The following is a 22,968-nucleotide window of genomic DNA, read 5'->3' as shown; positions in this document are numbered from 1 at the left end:
CAGAACTTGGGAGGAGAAAGCAAGAGGACCAGGAGTTCAAAGACATCCTCAGCTCTCTAGGGAGTTTGAAGCCATCCTAGGCCACAAGGAGCTTCTTCTCATGACAATTTTTGGTTTTGGTTTTGGTTTGGCTATATAGACCTGGCTGGCCTTGAACCTGGAGAGCTAGCTTTTCCTGCCTCTGCGTCCAGAGTGTGAGTTAACACCCTGTGTGCCATTGCCGCTGGCAACAACTGTCAGTTGAGTTAATGATGTAGCAGAAGTAAGGGTAATTGAGGTAATGTATGTAAAGGCACAGCATAGCGTTTGTTACAGAAAAAGCACTAATATTTTAATAATATTAATGATATGAATATCAATTATATATAATTATAATAAAATATTATTAATTGTACAAATATAATTTAATAATTAATACTAGATTAATAATGGATAATTGATCATATTAATAAATTAATAATGAAGACCCATTAAAAAATGCTGCAATCAATTTTTCTCATTTGTCATCTACTAAATCCTCATTTTTCTCTTCCAGTCAAGCAAATATGTTTGAACACATACTTATACATACATCTCGCGTCTATTTCACTCACAAAGCACGTTTTCTACTTTATCCAATGAAATAAACATTCAAATACAATTTTTAAAAACATTTATTATATTTTGTTTTATGTGAGTCCTTGTGAGGAAGCACAGGTACCACGTCCACACGACATGCCCAGACACCAGAGAGGATGCCAGGTGACATGGACGTGGACTTACAGGCAACTGTGAGGCAGTGTGTGGGTGCTGGGAGCTCAACCCACATCTGCAAGATCAGCAAGTGCTCATAACTGCCGAGCCACCTCTGCAGACCCTCAACCATTTCATAAAACAACAATGAAAGAGCACTACCTGCCATAGGAAGAATGTTAGGCTGGTTGGCATGAAGTTTAAAGTCTACTCATGCGTTTTTCTTCATAACGTACATTATTTCTTTTTTCTTTGTATTTCAAGAAGTTTGCACTTGAAAGCATCAACATTTTGACCCACGTTACACATGTCATAGCTTCCAAATCTTCTGAGTTCTTACCCTCATCCTCTACTTTACCAAATAAAAGACATAATGTTTTCTGGAATTATCAAATCTTTGGCTGCTACACGAAGTTTGATTCCTTTATTTGGGGTTTGTTTTATTCCTTGTTTGTTACTTTTATATACTCAACCTCTTGAACAGCGGTTCTCTCAGTCACTGCACGAGCAGCTTCATCCTCACCCAGATGCGAACTTGCACGTAGCTTCAGCCTATGGAGATAGCAATCATCTCTGCCAATCAGCCAAGGCCGCTCAATCTGCCTGTTATTAAGCCCCTCCCTTATTCTTGGTACACACTGAAACCTGAGAATGATGCCCCTGTGTATGCACAATCTAGGGTGGTGTCTCCCTTGCACAGTTGGTTTGTTGTCTCTTCCTACACTAGGTGTGCACCACTCAGTGATGAAGGCTTTAGCAGGAGCAGTCTGCACATAGCCTTCATCTCTGGGTTGAGCATCCCACAGAAGAGCCTCAGGAAAGGACAGAGCCAGGAAGACCCTCAGGTGAGAGAGGGAGGCCTTGTAGAGCCAGCGCACAGTCCGCTCACCTATGTAAGGCAAATGTCCAGCAGGGGCCATGGAAAACTCTGTGAGCCCCTTAAATTACCATTTCCTAGCTTTCACTACAAAGACTACCACAACACCATCGTCACTCTCCTATTTGAACATACTTTCCCATTTTTCTACTTCATTGCACCCTATGAACCTTCAAGACTCCTTCAGCATTCCCTTTGTTTCTAAAAAAAAAAAAAGACTGCTTTTCGCAAATCTTTACTCAAGCTCCATGAGATAAGAAATTCCTGCTCAGACTCACACAACCTTTCCTGTCTTTTTTAATTATAAAGTTCAGTCTCTACGACCAGGTTTCTAATTTCTCCAGAGTGAGAACATGACCGTGGTAGTTACTTAGTACCTGATGTCTGGATGACTGAATTACAAAAACTAGGTGTTGTGGTTTGAGTAAGAAATGCTCCAGGTGGGCTCATGTCCTGCATACACTTTGTCCCCAGCTGGCATTGCTGTTTGGGAAGGTTATGGAAGCTTTAGTTTATAGAAGGTTCTGGAAGCTCACTGGAGGAAGTACGTCACTGGCAAGAGCTTTGAGATTGTATAGTTTACCTCAACTTCCTGTTTTTTTTTTTTTTTCTCTCTCTCCCCTCCCAATTCCTCTTTCCTGTTTGGATGAAACGTGACCAATTTGCTTCCAGCCAGGCTAGTTACACAGTTCCTCCACCCTGCCTTTCCTCCAAGATGAACTATATCCATCCCCTTCAAAACTATAAGCCAAAAAACAAAACAAAACTATAAGCCAAAAAGTATATATATATATATATATATATATATGTATATATATATATATATTTCTTCCCTAACCTGCTTTTTATAAGTGCATTTTATCACACCAACAGAAAAATAATATAAAAGTCAATGATATTTTTGTGTAATAACCAAATATGTTAATATAGTGACATCATCATGAGATATGTTTTCCTTTAGATTTCACACGGGAAAACATATTAGACATCAGAAGGTAATGTTGGCTTTGCAACAAACTTAAAAGGTGTAATTTAGCTTTTTTGCAAATTTTTTAAATATCATACCTTAGAAATGTTTACACTCAAAAATTAAGGTTGGTCAGCCCAGTCTCCGATTAGCTCAAAATTACTCCTTTATTTGAGAAATAATAAAATACAGAATTGTACAAATGGAAGATGGTCCTTTTTAAGGAAGACTTACAAATGCTACAGATGATTTTAAAAAATAGCCCTCAGCCATATATTCAATCAAGTCATGTGAACTCTCTCGTTTTCCTTCTGGAAGATAATGAAGTTTCACAAGTCTGATATACTTTATGCTTAGCTGTGACTATCTGGAAATATATCAGAGTATTTATTCTTTTCATAGAGAAGATCACCTTGAAAACAGAAATAGAAAATTAGTTAAAAGAAACAAGGATTCCCTTTACAGATGGGAGAGGGCTGATAAGAGGGCTCCGACTCCGAGATTACGGATTACACCTTTATTTGACAAGACTTTGGTATTATAATTTCTATTTGAGTCTCTTTCTTATAATAATGTCCGGTTTTCTGACAAAGTTTTCCCTCTTGCTATGTTTTTCTGAATATGTTAATCATAGCTACGTTATCACCTGTGTTTGATCATCTCCCTATCTAGAACACCTAAATCTATTTGTACCACTTGGTTTTCAAGCTGCGGGTGATGCTTGTGGCTAACTTATTAGGGAGTTGCATTACTTATAAAACACACATGAAGAACACGTGGAAATGAGAGACCAGATCTTTTGGGTTCAGACTCGATCTTAGTGAACCTGACCCAAGGTTGAACTTGAGTTAACTAACAAACTGGCACCTAGCACCTGTTTCCTGGTTATTCCCCCAGCATCTTCAGTAGGTTATTCCCTACATCTTCAAGTTGAAAGCCTGCCCCTGACACTTCACTTCCTAGCAACCACCAATCAGGAGGAAAACAAAAGTTAAGTTTATGGTTTGGCTCTCAGCACCAGCCAATTATGTTAAAGGCCACAGTGGCCCCCCAATCAGATGTGGACCAGGCTAGACACCCCCTTCTTGCCTCTATAAATGTTTGCCTGAAACTAGACTCAGGGCTCCACCTTCCTGCTGTGTCAAGGTTGGCACGGAGCCCAAGCTCCAGCTTGAATAAAGAGACCCTAGTGAGATTGCATAGGAATCAGCTCCTTGGGGGTCTTTTGGGGGCTCCTGAACATTTCCTGACACAACAGAAGAGCATAGTTGCTTCCACAACACCTGCCTACAGACAGGTCCCTGGTCGCCCATGAACAGGTGAATAAAACATTTACTTTTATTTTAATCTCATCAGAACTGGGTGGACCAAGCTCCATTGCAGTCTTTGGAAGGTTTTGGTGTTTAACTTCCCTTCATTTCTAGGATGTGTCTTTGTGAGGTTCTTAACTGATGAAATAAAGAGTTTGCTAGTGGCCTTCTTCCTCGTAATACCTGATATCATCAACTAACATTCTGTTCTAAAAAAAATAATAAAAAGAATTTATCTTTTTTAGTCTCTTTGAGTCTTAAGAATTTCTTAAAGCACTTTGAAAGTGCTAGTCTTACAGAGCTCATTGTTTTCAAGACTTTGGTCTTTCGGGATTCATTTGCCTGGGTTTCTTCCTGATGTGCAAGCATGTCTGTGGTTCCTCCAAAAAAAAAGGGGGGGAGCAGGGAGGAGTATCCTAGAGATGTGTTTAAAACAAGATCTATTCAAATCTAGATAGCACTGAGACTAAGCCATTGTGGAGGCTGATGATTGAATACAAAGTGAGCTAAGCAATATAACAACAAAAGCAAGACAAAGATTGACCATTCATTGGAGGAACTTATGAGAAAGTAGAACGTTATTGTTTTCTGTACCAGTCAGGGTTATCCAGAGCACTAGAAAAAACATTCACACTCACACACACACACACACACACACACACACACACACTCACACACACCACACACACACACACACACACACACACACACACACACACGGGTTATCAGATGAACCAGAAGTAAGCCTTACATCCTGAGAAGATGGTTGTTATAGAGTGAGAAGTGTTTAACCCTTTCTCCTCTCCTCTTCATATTCTTTCTCACCGGTCTTTCTATAAAAGAGCATACATTGCTGTTATACTCTTAGAGGCAAAAACCTGCTATTTCCTTCCTGAAACACTAGTAAATCTTAAGCAGTAAGCTTTCCCAGTGGATTAAGCGTTTCCCTTGAGCTGGGGGAGTTTCACCTCATAATTGCTCAAGCACCAACCACAGCACAGGTGTGCCCAGTGCACAGCAGATGAAGGCAACTAAAGCCCCCAAATTTCCTGCACATCGTTTGTGGAAGTCGAAACTTAAAGTCTATGAAATAGGAACGAGTAAGCTCCCGCAATGACTGAGAGTAGTCAGAGTTCAGAGGTATTAAGAGATTTAAAGATCACCTTGCAGTTCATCTCAGAAAAGAAATACCAGCCCCTTGTTCTCTCACTCCAAAGCTATACTGCACCCTTTCCTACCTTTTTCACCTACCCTGAGAGACCACTATTGGATGTGGGTTTTGTCAATTCTTGCTCTGCCCACCTCTGGCTGGTTACTTACCCATTTGCTTATGTCTTTTTAGTATCTCCTACCATAGTCCCCAACATCTCAGAAAATAATCACAGACATCACAAACACAAGTGATGTCATGAACTCAGCAAATGACATCATACGGCACGTTGTCCTTCTTTGTGATATTATCAGTTGTCTCAAAGTCCCCGCTTGAATTTCATTTCAAAGCCCATTTCACTGGACATTCCAGAGCAGAAGCAGCTTCAGTAACTACTGGATCAGCATGGAGCTCAGGCACAGAACCACACAGCCACTACAATGTGGCCAAAAATCCTGACCTTTTCCATCAGCATCAACCCAGCGCATTTCCCGGGGTCTCTAGTACCATTTATATGTGGATATATACATACATATACATACACACACATATATATGTATGTATGTATATATGTATATATATATATATATATATATTATGAGTGGTACATTTTAATACCACTTATAATAGCACACTTCTTTAACTTTTTCCTTTGGCCTTACAACTGCTGGCTATACCAGCAGACTAACACATACCTCTACATTTCTCAGAACACCAAGACAGAGGAAATGCAATGACCTGACTTCAATCAATTCACTACCCTTTCCTGATAGCAACTTAAAGCATGGCTGAGGTAGTATGGGTTTTAAAGGAAAAAGTTGGAAAGTATTACTAAATAGTAATATAGTTTAATTGTGAGCCATGAATGAATGGATGAATGATTAATACATGCATGTCTGAATACTCTATACCCTATAATGTATATATCCATTTAAATAAAATGATGAAAAGGTAGTCCATGTAAGTAGGAAAAATTAAAAAAAAAAAAACAGTGGGCCTCTATTAATATTAACAAGGTAAATGTCAAGACAGGATTACTAGAGATAGAGAGAGGATATTTCATAGTTATAATTAATACCTCACATATATTAATATCAATGCATCAAAAAATTAAATTCATATGCTTTCAATAATAGAGGTTCAAACTCTTAGAAAGAGTATCACAAAATTAAAACAACGCACAAAAAGATCTACAACTATAGTTGGAAACTTCAAAAGTGCTTTTTTAGTAATTGATATAAAAATATTGGTCACAGTAATGACGATACAAAGCACTTGAACAACACTATCAACAAGTTAAATATAATTGGCATTTACAAAAAGACATATTCAACAACATTGTTTCCAAGTTCATATAAAAGATCAACTTACCATAGGCTAAGCATCAATAGTACAGCAGCGCCATGGGAAGGATATTTCTGTGGGGGGGGGGTGGGGGGGTATTTACACATATGCATATAATCATTTTAATTATCTAATATTTACACCAATAAAGACACAGGAGGTATAATCTGAGATAAAAACTTGCTAGCTCAGCAAGGTGACTTTATTTTCTTAACTTTATACAAAGTTTACAAGTCTGATTCTACAAATAAGCTGATAGCTCTTTAGGAATCTCTGCCTGTGTGTCACTCTATGGAGCACCTTGGCTCTCTTTCCTAGAATACTCTTTTACCTTTGTCCTGCCAGCTGCTTCTCAGTTGTTCCTGTAAGCTCAAAGAGAAAAATCCTTATCATTTACCCAGAGCCTCTTCCATAAAGGCTCTTCCAAGTGTGTGTGGGGGGTGGGGTGGGGGGGCGCTTTCAATCAAAGTTTCAATTGCTTATAAAAGAAGCTCCCCTCCACACAGCATCTTGATGGGGTCTGAACTACTTCACCTTTATGGTGGGATACTCAAGGCCACCAGCTGACTTTGCCTCTAGTCATAGAGAAAAGAACACAAGACCTCTCCCCAGAAACTTGCCTTAAAAGAGGCAGCACTCCATTCTTTGGAACTTTCTATTCTTTAGCATTCTTATCTGTGGTGGCTTTTAGAGGCATGCCCAAACTGCCTCTCTGCAGCACACCTGACTGCATCTGACAAATGCAATATCTACTCTTTTTTTTTCTTTTTTTTCTTTTACAATAAGCACCTAAACAAGAACTAATCAAGAATTCAAAACAGAAATTGAGTAATAATGAATAAATTTTACTTGAATAATAATGAAGGTATATATCAATTTGTACCATACATGCTGAAACAATGGTTGGAAGAGAATTCATAGTTTTCAAAAGAAGGAAACTATAAAATTATGACCTAACTCAAGAAGACAGAGAAGAGGGAAGAGCAAACTAAATACATTAAAAGTAGAACAAAAATAATAAAGAGACCAAAAATCAGTGAGATCTGGTTTATTGCTATCTGTTAACAGATAACATGCGGACAGGGGGTCAATTCCCAGACTTTTGGTGAAGACCAAATGCAGATAAGAGAAGGGAAACCAAACCTGTTTTCTTGGAATTATTTATAAAATTGGTTATCAGGTCAACTCAACTAATGGAGAGACAGAGAGAAACAGAGAGCCAGAGAGAGACAGACAGAGAGCCAGAGAGACAGACAGACAGAGAGACAGAGAGACAGACAGAGACACAGAGACACAGGGACGGAGACAGAGACAGAGGAGACAGAGACAGAGAAAACTAAAAGAATATCTATCATAAACCATGTAAATGTATTAATTCCTTGTTTAAAAAAAATAAGTTCCAAAAATGACATAGAAGAAGTTGAAAATATGTGTAGCTCTGTTAAAGGGAAATCCTTATAGTCCAGGTTGGTAGGATTTGGCCCTCCTGGAATGTTTATATAATGTTAATTTCTTGATGCCTAGGCTATTAGACCACATTTGAGGTTTGGCCTCAAACCACAACCCAGGCTGCTGACAGGTCACTGCTGCACAGATTAGAGCACACAGACCAAATCTCCTTGGGAAGATTCAAGAAGCCAGCCCCTCACAGCTGCAAGATAAATTGTTGGCCTTTCTTACCCTGGCTCCTGGTCACATAAGTTGGGATAGACTATGTCATGTTGCACACTATTTCCTGCCAGTCTTCTCTGAAGGCTCTTTCTTTGAAGGAAAGTCTCTCTCTCTCTCCCTTCAAGGCCCTGTTCATGTTATCTCTGATGTAATGCTGTATCCATCCTAATTGATCTCCCGCTTCAAGATTTAACCATGGTCCCCATGATCATGAAGTTCTTTCTCTTAATAAAGCCCACTCTAATGGATACTTCTATGTGAGCTTCTTTCTCAACCTGTCAGTCTGTCTCCTTGTCATAATATATACACCTTCATCTTTTCTCTTTTGAATATTTTAAAATAAATGAGCTAGTCAACTACTTGAGTGGCAGATGTTAATCCTTCCACATCATATTGCAACAAGCAGAGACCCACCAGCCAAGAAGATACTTGACAATCAGGTGGTGTCCAACATAACCTGGCTATCTTAAATCCTCCACTAGTTCTTTAAGGGAGACATCACTCTAGTCAAAATTGATAGTACAACTAAAGCCGAAAGTCCTACTCTGGAATTCCTTGCTATAGTCATGACTGCTCCACACAACCTGTGCCTGGGTAATCTATAGATGACTCTGCTCCCCCACAACTAGTCTCAAGCAAGCAAGAGGAGACCTTCAGTAAAAACCTAAGCAGAAAGTCTGTGATTGTACAAGGCCAAGGACGAGCCCTATGTAAGGGTTGTGATTGGTAGATACCAAGCCTGTGCTGTCATTCATGAATATACAACTTTTCATTTACATAACACATCCATGCACATCGGCAACCAAGGTCTTTTCCACCCATGCTCCAGTTTCCAAATAATAACAAAGTAGTTATTATTTATTAAAAAAATGCCTAAGCCTTAAGCTAGGTTTGTTTCCACAATCTTATAACTCAATTATCCCATTTATACTAATCTGAGTTCTGCCACGTGGCTGGTTACCTCTCCTCAGTTTCAAATGTCAATCTTCCTCTGAGTCTCGGTGGCAACCATTCCCACATCTGACTTTATCCTATAATTCCTTTCTACCTGTCAAATGTCCCACCTTCTACTCTACCCCTTGCAATAGGCCACAGGCCTTTATCTTAACCAATCAGGAGGTACCTAGGCAGGCAGGGAAGAACAGAGACACATCATCACACAGTGCATATAAACATTATCCCTGCATACATCATTTCTTCTAGCTATATAACCAAGCCTACTTTTGAGCCAGTTGGGAGATACCTTACTGTTCTTCCCCCTGGCATAGCAACAATACCCCCAGTGAAAAGTTTCCTAGTACTTTTGTTGCCTAATTGTGATTTTTCATAGGTAGAGTGGGCTGAGCTCATAACCTAGAAAAGCCTGGAACAGAGACAAAAATCAGCAGCAGTAGCAAAATCAGAGATGGCAGCAACGATAGCAAAGAGGTGTCTCATGAGTCCTGAGAACAAGGAAGGACAGGAACAGCAGGAAGCGACGACAACTGAGAGACAAGGATGATGGAAACACATGGCTAGAAGAGATAGAAAGTGACATCTCCAGAAAGTAGAAGACTGAGAAATCAAAAGTGAGAAACTGCAGGCCCTGGGAGAGTGCCAGGAAAGAAGTCCCTTGGCCCAAGAGCTGGATTACTGCTGTTAGGAACCATGGCCCAATACCCAAGGCCTTGTTACTATAACACTAGCTGGAACTTCCTGGAGCACAAACAGCTGAGCTGTACTGGGCACTGAGCATTGCACTAGTGCCCAAAGCAACAAGCCTCATTGCACCTACAGTTATAAGACCCTGACCCTAAAGCCTCTAGTTTGTAGCCTCTAGAGCTACAAGCCTCTAGTTTTCAGAATTGAGCTTTAGGGTTTTGTATTTCTTAGTTAATCCCACAAGCTTCTGCTGCTCAAGCACCCAGATTGCCAACAAAAAAAGTTACTCCTTGCTTACTTGTGATTAGAGCTGAATTCAGTATGAAAGAGAGAGAGAGAGAGAGAGAGAGAGAGAGAGAGAGAGAGGAAGAGGCGAGGCGAGGCGAGAAAAAGGAAGAAAAAGGAAGAAAAAAAGAAAAGAAAAGACGCAACCTAGGTTAGGTGATGAGGAACTCTTGGAATAAAAACTCACAAATACAATTTTATTGGTCAATTTTACAACATGTTTAAGGAAAGATTAGTGCCAATCTTACATATAATCTTTCAGAAAATAAAGGTAAGGATATATTTACTGATTGTGATTTGAACCAAAAATTAGACAAATGAATTTCAAGGAAATGAACAGTAGACAAAAATATCTCATAAACATAGATACAAAATCTTTAATATTAGTAACTTGGGCCCATGAGCACACACCACACATACACACACACACACAAAATTATATGGCATGATGTAGTACAAAATGATATGAAAAAATGCAAGAATGCTTGCCCTTTTAAAAAGTCAAACTCTATAATGCATTATATTAAAAGAATAAAAACATGAAGTGCATATCATTTTCTGAACAGATGTTGAAAATAAAAACGGACAAGATTCAGCCACCAGTCATGATAAGATTCTCAGGAACCAGAAATCGAAGGCCTGGCCTACACTTGGTTGATGATTGCCTACTAAGTTTTGCACCTAATATCACATGTCACGATGAGGAGTCAGTGTCCTCTGTGCTCTCTCAGTGAAGAAAACTGCATATTTTCCTAGCATTTTAAAACTTTTATGACTTTTCTTACTAAAAAATTTAATTAAGGATTCAAAATCAGCCAGCTTGTGTACACAAAAGTGTCGGTCGGCCTCACGAATGGCCTATTTAAATAAAGTGGAGAAAACAGAAAAATGTATTTGCAATGATTGACTTTTTACCCCAATAAAAATCCCTTGAAAGTATAAAAGAAAATAAACCAAACAACAAGAAAAAAACTTCTTATGGAATTTTAAAGAATATACCAATTTTAATGATCAAGAAAATTTTTTTAAATATTCATTGGTTTTCTTTATTTTAGAAGATTTTTTTAATGTGTTTTGTGCCCCTGCATGAGTTTATCTGTGACACCTGTGTGCAGGGGCCTTCAGAGGCCAAACATTATCAGATCTTCTGGAACTGGAGTTATAGGTCAGTTGTTAGCCACCTTGCATGGATGCCGGGAACTGAACCTGAGTCCTCAGCAAGAGCGGGGAGCACTTTCACCAGTGACCCATCTCACCAGCCCTCACAATGTTGGTTTTCTTATCACTATATTATAAAGACAAAACTGAGTTAAAAGTGTAACTTTTAATGTTTTTAAACTTTACTTGAAATGATTCTTAAACACTTTAGCCTCCATGGAGTCCTATTTATACCCTCCAAACATCATGTGTCCTCCACGTGCCTTGCCTCTCAGCACAGGTCTTGCCTCATCACAAGCCTTGCGTCAGCACATGCATCTGATCGGCCCGAGTCCTTGGAAGCGGCAAGCAACTGCAGCACACCAGCACACATTTTGATGAGTTTCTCTCTGTACATTTCTCTGTATGGAGTCCCGACAAATGCAACTCAACTACACAATGTAAGGCAGACCAAAGCATGTGTGTGGTTAGCAAAGAATCCTTCGTCCTTTCGTGGGCTTGCTTTAGCAAAACATCCTCTCTCCTGTGTCTGCTTCAGTGAAACGTTCCTTCATGAGTCTGCCTTAGCCTTTTACACCTGTGTCCACTTTTACAAAACATTCCTCCACCTGTTTGTCCCAGGCAACAGACTTTCCAAAAAACCCACAAGTTTCCATTTCATAAAGGTTTGGAAATTCATGTGCATGACTAATCCAGACACTTGGATTCTGAGGGATAGCATCAAGAGTTCAAGACTACATAAAGAGACTCTGTCTTATAATAAAGAAAAAGAATCCAAAAATAATTTAATAGTTTGCAATGTAGAGAAGTCAAGATTCAAACCTACTCTAATTGATTCTAAAGTCTCTGCTTTTTGTTTGTTTGTATACTTATATTCCTACCTCAACATTTAAATATATGTAAACTTCAATTCTTCCACAGAAACTAAAAACAGAGACTGACAAAGGAAGGCAGTATGCACTGAGATTTGATTAAGGAATTATTCATCTCATTAAACTCTAGAAACAACCTGGAGAGATGGCTGAGCAGTTAAAATCACTGGCTGCTCTTCCAGAGGACCAGGGTTCAGTTATCAGAACCAACAGGTGGCTCACAACCATCACTAACTCCATTTCTAACAGATATGGTGTCCTTTCATGGTCTTCACAGGCACCAGGCAATATGCAGTGTATGTATGTGCATGCACACAAAACATTCATTCATATATATATATATATATATAATAAATCAAAACATTCATTCATATATATATAATTTAAAAATCTTTTAAAAAATAGTGAAATGAAATAGATAAAACCTAGAAATAACTTATATGTCCATGATAGGTACCAGTTTGGTAGATTTGGTTAATGTGTGCATGGCAATGTTACACAATTCTCTGTAGAGTTATAGTATACTTATAACTAATATATCCATAACATAGTATTTCTTGGAAAAGTGAGTTATAAGGCATAATTATTACAATCCCATTTATATGAATCTTGGTCATGGTATTGGTACATGTGTACATGCTAGAATGAAAATATGTCTAATAAAACAAGTGTGGGGAATTCATTTTCTTTGAAATTCTTAGGCTATTTGGCTTTCTAACAAGATACTTTTTAAAGGATTTAGTCTATTCATTTTTTAATTAAAATGTAATTATATCGTTTCCTCCCTTCCTTTTTCTCTCCCACCTCTCCCAGGTATCTCCCTTTGCTTCCTCTCAAAACCATGTTGTCTTTTTCTTTAGTTGTTATTGTTACTAACACATACTTGCGTATGCACACTTAAATCATAAATACGATCTGCTCTGTCCATATAATGTTATATGCATGCTTTCAGGACTGACCACTTGGTGTTAGATAATCAGACAGCTCATCATTTGGAAAGGCTTTCTCCCACCCCTCATTCCTTAGTTGCCTGTAGTTCTTTGCCTGTGGGTAGGACTGCTGAGATGCCTCCTTCCATCGAACAAGATACTTAACTAAGACTATAGCAACATGAATTTCAGAGATTTCAGCTCTGTTCACTGGTTGCGTCGGTCAGGGTTTTGTTTGTTTGCTTATCTCTGCACCTTTTAGACACTTCAATTATAAGAACACGCTAACCTAACACATTTTGAGAAATGAATGAAATATCCTTTTAAAGTGCTAATGCAGTACTTAATGAGTCCAAAGAATGGCGATATTAATTTGCTTATGAGAAGTTATTCACATATCCTTGTCAAATTTCCAAGTGAAAGCTTCCACATCTAAGGTAATAAAGAATTAAAGCCTCCTGGTGTCCTGCCCCCAGAGGTCAGGATGTGGAAACACTGCCCTGCCTCGTTCTTACACCATTTTCAGACAAAACATGGAACAGAGTTCACTTTCTCTTCCTGCTCTGGCCCAACTTACCCACATCTCTATGCTCCCTGGGTCACCTGTTCTAGTAAGTGATCTATTAGAGCTGAGTGGTCTGCTTCCCTGGAAGTCACCTGAAATACTCCTGTATCAAGCATGCCCATCAAAGAAATGTCCAGAGTGTGCAAATTTAGGGGTTTTTAACAAGCCCTGGTCAAACCTGTTCCTTAGCAATCCAATAAAGCCCTTAGAAGACAGCATCCCCACAAAAGAGAGAAAATTCAGACAGTGGCTAAATGGATTAAGAGCAGTTGCAGAGCTGAGCTGCATTCTCTCCTTAGTCAAAAACTCTCATTAAAATAAATGAGCCTGCTCATTTGAGGAGGAAAAAAAAAGGGGGGATGGGGGCTGGGGAATCAAGTTGGAGGAGCCATTCAATTTCTGCTCATCAAAAGGGAATAGAAATCCTAACTCTAAAACACCCACAGCTGCGGATCGACAGCCCATCTCTGCTTATTAATGTTCTCATTAAATGTCTTCTGTCCATCTGTATTCAAGCTCGTCCTTTCTATTCTGAGACAAGATTGTCTTCTTTTTTTTGCATATGAAATAATTAGATTTGTTTATCTCTGGCTAATTCTAAACTGGGAGGAAAGTAAAGAACACAGAATCCAGTAAGTAGTACATTTCAAATTCTCCTCCTACTCGGAACCTTCCTCCTACCTGTGGCTGTTCCTTTCCTTGGGGTTCCAAAGCTTCCGTCCTGCATGGTACTGTTCACCATACTTGGTACAGGCACTGCGCCACACCACTTAAGATCTGCCTGCAGTGTAAAGAACATGTGGAAAAAGTATGTGGTTTTGTCACACCCTATTAAACAGTATTCAAAACACAATGCCCCAGAAACTAACTTGATTGTAGGTTTTATAACGCTTTTCAAGCTGATGGAAATGATTCAAGGCCATGAAAGAAAACATAGCTGGTTCTGCTCTGGGAATCTTGGCTCATGGTCCCAGGCTGGCGTAGGCAGAGTTCAGCTGGTTTCCATTCTTCTAGACCTTTGACAGATCAATCCAGATTAATGGCTACAAAGCTCTCCATGTTTTTTTGGTTTTGTTTGTTTGTTTGTTTTTTTTTATAAATCCCATGTCTCTTTGGACTGATTCTGAAATGTGTTTGAAGCTGAAAAAAAAAAATGTCAACAGGTATCAAGTCTGCTTGAAGCATCTCTTATGTTATTGCATGTATAATACTTTATGCGTGCTTTTTATGTACCCAACCCTAGAGTTCTGATCAAAGCTACCAAACTAGGAAGCTCTGTCAAAGGAAACACTTCTTTAAACTCCACCTACGTATCCTACCAGGGAGGATCTTCCAGTGTGGAACTGATTAAGCTGCCAGCCCAGGTCTCAACTGAAATGATATTGCTGGGCTCTTTTAATGTTTGAAGAAGAGAGAGAGACAGAGAGACAGACAGAGAGAGGGGGGACAGGGAGGGAGGGAGGGAGGGAGAGAGAGAGAGAGAGAGAGAGAGAGAGAGAGAGAGAGAGAGAGAGAGAGAGAGAGAGAGAGAGAGAGAGAGAGATCTGTCCTCTCTCAGGGTTGACCAGCAACCTCAACCTGTGAGCCATGTGGTGAGGCAGTGCCCTCATCCTGTCACCTATCACAAGTGATCGCTCACTCAGTCATTACCTGCCCTGCATGCTGCTCCATCAGAAAAACATCTGTGAACATTATTTGACAAATTGATCGCTAAATGAGCCATTAGCTGAAGGGGCTTTTGGATTGCCTCTTGGAAACCAGAGAGGCTGCAAAAGGAAACCGCTTACAGCTGCAAAGCAGGGATCAGAAAAGAGGGGCTTGGTGTCAGTTGCCTGGCAGGCTGAAGGGGACCGACCAACCGATGTGGAGAAATGAGGTGAGGAGACAGCAATGAAGGAATCACGCCCTGCAAGAAAACTTACTTTCCCTAAAGGAAGCTGTTTTATTAGCACCAGCAATGAAACTGGTTTAATTCCCTTGATACCTTTGGGGTGGTGGGGGGGGGGGGATTTAAGCCTTTGTGGAAGCAAAGGAGAAAGAGTTGTAGCAGCTGATATGCTCATCAAGGAAAAGGAAGCTGGGAAAACAATCTTAGTCATTTTAGCATCCCTGATTGGCAAGAGCCAACAGGTGTGCGGTTTAGCTTGTTACCATTGTTCTGAAAGTTAGTATTCAGCATCTCCTCTCCTCCTCCAGTGTGTGGCAAAAAAAAAAGAAAAAAAAAAAAAAAGCCAGCTGCCTGCCTGGCTCAGAGTGTAAGGAGTGACAAGAAGGAAAAAGACACGGAAAGAGAAAGATTCTTCACATTCACACCCATTACACGGCTTTGTTTGAAGCTTCACTCAAAACACATGGTCTTCCCGAGAAACGTACTGCGCATGGGGGAACTTCCTCTCCCCCAAGGTGGCTCCGAAAATAGCCTATAAACAATGTAGCGAAACTTCAAGGTAAATAGATGTGGAGCGCTGCCCAGGTTAAATTATGTCAGATCAGTGAGAAGTGGAGCCTGCTAGAGTCCTCATGGAAATACGTTTTTTTTTCCCAAAGCCCGCAGGTTTCGTGTGGCTGACAGATGTTAGTGATTTACAGAAAGATCCCGGAATAAAGGAAAAGCAGGTTGTTTTGATCCTGAATAATGTGTTTGCCTGTCTTGCATGGCATGGAAACTATTTCAGTGCCAGATCCCTGGGGAGGAGATGGGAAAGCCCACAGGACTGGGGAAGTGGCAGACACAGTAGCTGGGAGACTTTAAGCTGGAGCCTTTGGGGGCTGGGGTATTAAAAGCTCAGGGTTACAGGCTGATGCGGCATCACTAGGGAGACTCCCATGACAATGGAAAAGGACCAGAACCAGACATCTGTGCCGAATCTAGGGCTCTCTGGATTGCAAATTTGATGAATATCAATAAAAAAAAATCTATGCTGGGTGTATTTACAGGGGAGAAAAGGCATCCATTATTCACAATGCATGAAATTTGAGACATGTTGGCTCTCTCCCAGAAGTCCAGACATTTTTCTAATAAAATAAGCAGTTAACTTCAAACAACTAGAAAGTCGTGACATAATGGTACGATCACATCCATAAGGCTTGAGGCTTACACACTAAACCCAATCCTATAATAATAACATAAGCCAAAGGAATTGAATTACCCACCCAAACAAGCCACTTTCAAGCTAAGAGCAGGGGGCTTTCCATCTGAGGGGCCTTTTTAGAGGCAGCGAAGTTTAATCTACTTATTTCCTTTACCAAACCGAGACATCGCAATTCACATGGCCGATAAACATGTAAAACTATTCATTCCACACGTGTCTCCTCCGGATTGCACGGCATCACTATGGGCGGTGCTGGGGTTCCATGATTTCTTTGAATGCTTGTTTTTCCAAGTCAACAAACCATCCTGAAAGTTGAGGAGGTGAAGGAGGCGTGAGGGATAAGGGACGGGCACTGAGTAAATGCTTTCTCTATGAAATGTTTGCTTTTCTATCTCCCTTGAGCTCTGGGAAGTCTTTATTTTTCTGACTCCCCAACCCCCCCCCAAAAAAAGAAAAAATATTATGAACATGGTTGCTACTCGGATGGGATTATCAGAAGTTTAAGAGAATAAATTATCAAAACATGGAAACTGAGCTAGATGTTAAATGAGCCAGTGAATCACATAAGTAGTGTCTCAGATGGCTGCAATTACATGTTTTAAAACACAAAATGCAGACTTCTGCATGTGATCAGGATGGATGCATCCTTTCGTCTGAAACCAAACTTAGGCGACCTCGCATTCTGGATTCAAATAACAAAATCTGAAACCTGCAGGGAGAGAAAGAATAAAGCTGAAAACAGCTGTGCTAAAAAGTCAAGATCTCTTACGACAGACATAGATGTGATCCATTGCCAACAGTGCCTCCACACAGCATAAGTTCAGCAGGTATCTGTTAGCTGATTCCATTAAGCCGAAGAGCTAAGAGAAGCCAATGGAGAAACCGTGCTCCCCTGATAGCCGTTAATGTGTGCAACTTGATATGAGTTCCAGAAATCAAGTTGTCTGGAGAATATTATTAAAGTAGCCGTAAGTTAAACATGAGGTGCAGAATGGGTCAGTGATCTGCAGACAACTGTAAATAGTGTTCCTATGGTCCAAATGGCTGGGTGGTGCAGGAGGAACCAAGAAACTTGGAGAATGTTCCAGCTGATGAAGATAGGTCATTGCAGAAGTAAAATCAGCCAAGGAAAGACAAGGCGAGTGCGGGAAGGATGGCTTGGTTGTAATTCCTTAGTTTTCAAGGACAGAAAGGCGAAAGGCAAGGCAATGCAGGGAAGGCCGTTCCTAGCGCTGTTGGCGTTGAATATTAGCCTAACTTAAAGAGGAAGCATGCAATCTTCTTACGAGCATGAAAGAAGCTGGAAAAAGGCACAGGCTATCTGACTTAAGTGAGGTATCTACTGTGTCGTCTTTCTAGAGTCCCTTTTAACACAGGGAAAATGGACCTTCCAGAGATCCCCACCTGAAGCCTAAGCTCTAGGCCTTCCTTATCAACTCCTCAGGGATGTCCTCCAACTTCCTCTTCCCTTCCACTGTTAATCTTGCAGATCCTGCACAGGATGACTTCTAACACCCTACAAACTGCAGCCACAACGTCTCCCTTTCTGTCCACCCAACACAAGATTCTCTCTCACCTCCATTGTCCTGACATGCTTTCTGCAGGGTGTGCCCTTCTCCCAGGTTTTCTGGTTTCTTCTTACCAATGCCTTTCAGATCAACTGTCACCTGCACAGAGACCACAGGCATCCAATGTGGTATTTATTTCCCTGAGATTCCTAACCACGGTAACCTAATTTCTTAATGTAACTGAATATTGAAACCACTGGAATATGAATATTTTAGACCCATGGGTCTCAATTTTGACTGCACATTAGAATGAGCAATGCCTGGGCATTATTCAACCCCAGTGGGCAGGAAAAAAGTGTCTACCCATGAGCAGAATATGGGGGGTCAGTCTACAAAGTTAAGTCTAACAGCCAGCCCAGGAAAACCGTGGCAAAGGAGGTGACAAAGGTGTGGACAGAAAGGAAGACATTGCGGTTGTTGTGTGTAAGCTGAAAAGTTAGTATTTCCCTAGTTCTGTCCTCTATGAATCAATTCCATGGTTTTTAGCTTCTGGGCATCAAAAATGGCTCCCAAAACTGTTTCAAATATTACTTCTTAAGTAATATCCCAGGCTGGCGAGTCGGTACCTCTGAAGATGGCTTCTGGGCCTCGAGAAACCCACATTAAGTAATTATAACATAAAGGCAAAGCTGGGACAAAAATGGATGAAGATGCCATTAGTTTAGTGGCCATGTGGAGATAATTCTTCCCTTGTGCATCAGTTAAGAGTGGGCACAGGCGCAGCAGGAGCCGGGCTCATCAACAGTCCTGTGCTCACCTTACAGCAAAATCTTTTCTCCCAACGTCATTGTCAAAAACTAAGACCAAATGTGACTAAGTTTTGCTGTTTGAAAACAAAACAAAACAAAACAAAAAGTCAACTATTGACTTCCTGTGTCTTTACTGACCCGATTAGAGGGTTCTTTGGCATAAATGTCCCTGTGTTGTCACCTCAGTTAAGATGTCTGCATCAAAGAAGACTGTGAAATAAACAAGTAGCTGGTCAGGACACCTGACCTGACATATTGTTTTCAGTATGCCTGAGGCTTCAGGCCATGCCCTATACATTTGGTGAAATATTTAATGCAAAGCCATAGGTTCTAGTAACTGTGACTTCGTGTGTGCAAGCACTCGGCCAGGTGAGTCAATGTGACCACAAGAGGACAGACAATAGCTAACAGGAGTCAGTCACATCACATGGGTATTACATACCTATGTCTGTGCCTCTGCAGTTGACCTAATCCATGCTCCAACAATAGTCTCTGGTGAGTTCCCAGGCATGCTCAGGCTCCTCCCGTGCTGCTACAGTCATAGTACTCCTGAGAATTAGCCTTCTGGCTGTGTGTGCCTCTGCTAGGTAGGAGGGGAAATGGGACACTAGAAGGTGTGTCCCTGCTGTGCCCTGGCCCTTGCCCAAGTGCATTTTCTTTGCTGATTTTTATATGTCATAGTCCATATTATAGCCATATTGGAATAGAAGTCAAGCCATGAGAGTTCTTACATAATGATAGCTATTCCAAACAGGTGGCACTCCCAAAGAAACATTGATTTGATTGTTATTCATGCTCCAAGAACTCCAGTAACTCCAAGTAACAATAATGTGTATGTGGCTATTTCTCAGCAGCTCAAAAAAGAAACAAATAAACAAGACTGATTAAAACCACCATGAAATAGAACTCAATAATACAAGATGCTAAATTATGCTTTTTGTCCCTGAATTGAACCACCACCTGCCAATCACTACGTCTTATCCCTCCTTCTGTCCTTACATCCCTTATACTTCTTTAAAGTATTTTGGCTATGACAGAAATTAACCATCACTATGTTGGCAAGCATATCTGCAATTCTAAGCTTTTTTTAAAAATCTGATGTACAACGTGGTTTCATTGAGAATAAGCATTTTATAATCAACCAAAATAAAAGAAAAGGACAAAGAACATCCCACACCTTAACGTGGGTCCATCTACAACAAACCCAGTTGCTTCTGGACAAGAGTGGCCTAGCCTCTGGAGGACACTGTGACAGCACTGGTTAGTATTTGTCATTATGACATATACTAGGGTCATCTGGGAAGAAAATATCTCCATCAGAGTGGCCTGTAGGCAAGTCTATGGGGTATTTTCTTGATTAATGATTGATGGGTGATGGTCAAGCCTACTGTGGGAGGTACCACTCCTGGGCAGATGATCCTGGATTGTATAAGAAAGAAGTCTTGGCAAGACATGAGGAGCAAGGCAGTAAGCAGCACCCCTCCACAACCTCTGCACCAGCTCCAGCCTCCAGGTTCCAGCTTTGAGTGCCTGTCCTGACTTTTTCAGTGATATACTGTGGCCTGGGAGTTGTAAGACAGAATAAACTGTTTCCTCCCCTAAGTTGGTTTCAGTCAGTATTTTCTCACACCAGTGAAGAAACCTAACTAGGACAGAGATTGGTAACACGAGAGTGGACATTACGGAGACAGACCGGACCGTGCTGTTTTGCTGGAGAACTTTGAAATTGTTTGCAACAGTAAGCTGGGAAAGCCATTGAGTGCTCAGAACTTAGTGAGCTGCTGTGGGGCATTGGAAGACAGAAATATTGATAGAGCTATAGACAGTGGAGGCCTGGCTTGGGGAGTTCCAGAGGGGAGCAAAGATGCCCATCGGGGCTGTTCATGTGATTTATTATTATTAAGAAGCTGTGATTCCTGGTCACCTGGGGTGAAAGAGTCAAAACCAATTAGCAGGAAGCCAGAACACTAAAGTTAAACCTTTCCTGAGGTAACCGATGTTGACTAGCTGGGGCTAAAAAAAAAAAATCAGCTGTGGTGGATCAATAGGTGACCAGCATAATTGAGGAAACATATTCTGGGAGGTATTTCTGTAGGTCAGCTCATAGTAGCTATGGTCAAAAGGGGGACCAAGGCAGAACTCAGTAATGTGTAAAAGCCTTCCACTGGGCACTGCTTTTGGCAGTATGGTAGCTGAGAGAATGAAAAAATAAATATGGAGAGACGGTGAGGCTTGTCATCAAGGGGCAGGGGCAGAGTCCCCAGAGAGAAGACAGGAGGTCATTGGTTGAGAATACAGCCTCAACTGAGTGGAAACCCCAGCATACTGGAGACCATGACCATGGGATGACTCCCATAGACAGCAGCAGATGAAAAATGGAGCTAACCTGAGTGTGTGCTAAAGATGAAGAGCCAGAGAGATGAGCTGACCCCAAACATCTGGAGCCTAGAAGGTCACAAGTGAATCCCAGACATCAGATACTGTTGGTGATTTAAGCACTGTGCAGAATGGCCACTAATATGCAGGGGATCTATGATGGAGGGTGACGATGAAGGAGTGGCATTGTGGTGCAAGAGCACTGTTGTGCAGGGGCACTGGGACTGAGGAGCATTGTGGTGGAGGAGCACTGTGATAAAGAGATACTGTGATAGAGGAGCATTGTGGTGGAGGAGCACTGTGATGGAGGAGCACTGTGATGGAGGAGCACTGTGATGGAGGAGCACTGTGATGGAGGAGCACTATCATGGAAGATCACTGTGATGGAAGAGCACTGTGGTGGAAGAGCACTGTGGTGGAAGAGCACTGTGATAGAAGAGCACTGTGATGGAGGATTACTGTGATAGAGCACTGTGATGAAGGAGCACTGTGATGGAGGAGCACTATGATGGAGGATTACTGTGATAGAGCACTGTGATGAAGGAGCACTGTGATGGAGGAGCACTGTGATGAAGGAGCACTGTGATGGAGGAGCACTGTGATGAAGGAGCACTGTGGTGGAGGAGCACTGTGGTGGAAGAGCACTGTGATGGAGGATTACTGTGATAGAGCACTGTTATGGAGGAGCATTGTGATGGAGAAGCACTGTGATGGAAGACCATTGTGATGGAGGAGCACTGTGATGGAGGAGCACTGTGATGGAAGAGCACTGTGGTGGAGGAGCACTATGATGGAGGATTACTGTGATAGAGCACTGTGATGAAGGAGCACTGTGATGAAGGAGCACTGTGGTGGAGGAGCACTATGATGGAGGATTACTGTCATGAAAGAGCACTGTGATGGAAGAGCACTGTGGTGGAAGAGCACTGTGGTGGAAGAGCACTGTGATGGAGGATTACTGTGATAGAGCACTGTGATGGAGGAGCATTGTGATGGAGAAGCACTGTGATGGAAGACCATTGTGATGGAGGAGCACTGTGATGGAGGAGCACTGTGATGGAAGAGCACTGTGGTGGAGGAGCACTATGATGGAGGATTACTGTGATAGAGCACTGTGATGAAGGAGCACTGTGATGGAGGAGCATTGTGATGAAGGAGCACTGTGATGGAGTAGCACTGTAGTGGAGGAGCACTGTGGTGGAGGAGCACTGTGGTGGAGGAGCATTGTGATACCCTGAGGGATATTCCTGAGCATTGTATCTCAGCCATTCTCCAGTATGGAACATGAGTGAGCAGGAATTGGCGCTTGCTGTTACATCTCTCTAAAACACAATCTTTGCTCCTCAGTTTTTAGGGTTCATCATTTTTCATGCGAGTCAAATTTTTGAAACTTAGATGGCCATTGATTTGTCTTCCAGGTCAAATGTAACTTTTAAAACCTGTCCAACTTACAGATCCCTCCTCAGAGGGATCCTCCTTGTTAGCTTGGTTGTGTAGACAAAGCAAAGTCTATGCTAAGGTCGGGGCCATTGTGAAGCCATGGAACCCTAAAATACTCAATTCTGAATTCCCTCTCTCATTCCACCTAAGTACCGAACCACTTAGCACGCCCTGAGGGTTACCCTTAACCTAGATGGTTAAATGCCTGTCACATAGCTGCTTAAACAGAGCTCATTACTCTA

General features: G+C 41.2%; 1 long non-coding RNA gene across 1 annotated transcript; it reads right to left on the bottom strand.

The window, feature by feature from the left end:
* Window positions 1-2,734: 2,734 nt before the first annotated feature.
* Window positions 2,735-16,984, bottom strand: LOC147000294 (uncharacterized). Its single transcript, XR_015046065.1, has 4 exons — window positions 16,655-16,984; window positions 14,371-14,641; window positions 14,183-14,282; window positions 2,735-2,988 (listed from the first exon to the last, which is right to left on the bottom strand). It is a non-coding gene; the product is annotated as an uncharacterized LOC147000294 (long non-coding RNA).
* Window positions 16,985-22,968: the final 5,984 nt, after the last annotated feature.

Source organism: Mus caroli, unplaced genomic scaffold, assembly GCF_978045245.1.
Source record: "Mus caroli unplaced genomic scaffold, Mus_caroli_1 scaffold_19, whole genome shotgun sequence".
NCBI lineage: Eukaryota > Metazoa > Chordata > Mammalia > Rodentia > Muridae > Mus > Mus caroli.
This window is presented reverse-complemented; position numbering and strand designations above follow the sequence as displayed.